Below are 1,952 nucleotides of genomic sequence, written 5' to 3' on the forward strand. Positions count from 1 at the left end.
AAATCAACATTGTCCATATCGCTAAACTGCATATTGTCAAATACACTCACACTACAATCCTTATTGTTTTTTAAACTCAACATATTGTCTGCCAAAAACTTGTTAAAATCGGACATCGTTTTTAGTTCAATCTCTTTTTCAATACAGAGGAGTTTTTCTTGTAGCTTTAAATCAAGAAAAGACAATATTTCAAATTGATCTAAATGTGGTTTGATGTAATTTTGTGTTAGATCTAGCTTCGATTGTAGAAGTGTTGGATTCATTACTTCTGAAATGTATTTATCTGTCCGTGGATGCTGCTGATTCTCTTTTATAAGCTTTTGAAGTGACGAACGGAAATATGAATAGTTTGGGATGCGTGGTAGTGGAAGAATAAAAGGATGTGGTGTCATTTAAAGGGGTATCATTAATAGAATAAATATAAATAATAGTAAAGAATAAGTGATTAGGATTTGATTCAATTTAAGATCATTGGAATAAATATAAATGATCATTTGAAAATTTATATGAAAAGGTTAAATATATAAAGATTTAGTATATCATAAGAATAAACCTAAGATTTATAAAAATGATGGCGCAAGACACTCTATCTCATCTTATTTGAGAGAAAAAGAGCAGTTTATGATGATAGATCAGGGTAAGATGTATCAAAAATTTGTGTAATGTTCCCAATGGGCTGATCATGTCTCAATAGATGAAATTGATATAAATTAACTTAACCCATGAATAAAAAATAATTCTAAAATAATAGTAAAGAATAAGTTATTAACGTAAAGATTCAATTTTAGATCATTGGAATAATATAAATGATCAGGGGAATAATTTATATGAAACGGTTGAATATATAAAGATTTAGTATATCATAAGAATAAACCTAAGCTTTTTAAATGATCTAAAGATATAATAATAGCAAAGTGTGTTATTTAAATAAATGATCAGTGATTATTTAATCGAAGGTTCAATAAATAAATATATTTTTATCTATGAATTAATTTTGGTATTATAATTTTAGTTTTTGTTCTCGAGCACACAGCGTTTAATACTTTCGGCTATTTTCTCCACTCTAAAGTCTTCTTCATACCTCTCCTCTTTTCGATATCTATTAATTCAAGGGGTTTTCACAATCTTAAAGTTTACATATATGCCACAATTTGTTTAGGTACTATCTAACATGCATTATATAATTTTATGATGATTTATTTTAATGTAGAATATCTTATATATATTTATTGTTGGGCTAAAATGATTTTTAACACTTATATCTTTTTCAAAAAAAAGCAAGGTTGCTTTGTATAATAAATTTTCTTAACAATTCAATTCAAACTTGCCATTTCTAAAATCCCTAATAATACATCTTTTTGCTATAAGACTCATTACGTCAAGTGCCTTTATAAATCCCATTGTTATTAGGTGGTATAATTGTATAAAACCAATAAGTTTTCAAATTAAAAAAAAATTATGGGAAATCGGAAATATTATATAGAAAATTGATGCATATATGATTTCACAAATTAAATCATTTTTGAAACGCGAAAGTTGAATCCTAATCTGCCTTTTGATGTGATTTCCACCCAAGATTTGTTTAAATATTATTAGTTTACAAATAAATGCAAAAAAAATCGCTAAATTTTCCCTTTGGATATAAAATAAATATAAACAAAAAAACTCTATTTGGATCTCCTAGATTTTTATTTAAATATAAACAGCCTTAAAAACTGGGTTACAATACATTCATAAAAAACCAAGAAAATTAAAACTATCGTTTCTTATAATTATACATACCATAGTATCAAAAAAACATATAAAATATTTGTATAGTAAAGAAAAATTTATAAATATTTTAGCCAAGTTTACATTTGTTTCCAAAGACAGGAATTAATGATGCTGCAAAATAAAATTATATTAGAGTTTGTTTTATAATAAAGTAAAATATTAAGTAAATTGCCAATCGG

The sequence above is a fragment of the Rhyacophila brunnea genome, unplaced genomic scaffold (genome assembly GCF_057557595.1).
Source record: "Rhyacophila brunnea isolate RB1 unplaced genomic scaffold, BYU_Rbru_1.0 scaffold_69, whole genome shotgun sequence".
NCBI lineage: Eukaryota > Metazoa > Arthropoda > Insecta > Trichoptera > Rhyacophilidae > Rhyacophila > Rhyacophila brunnea.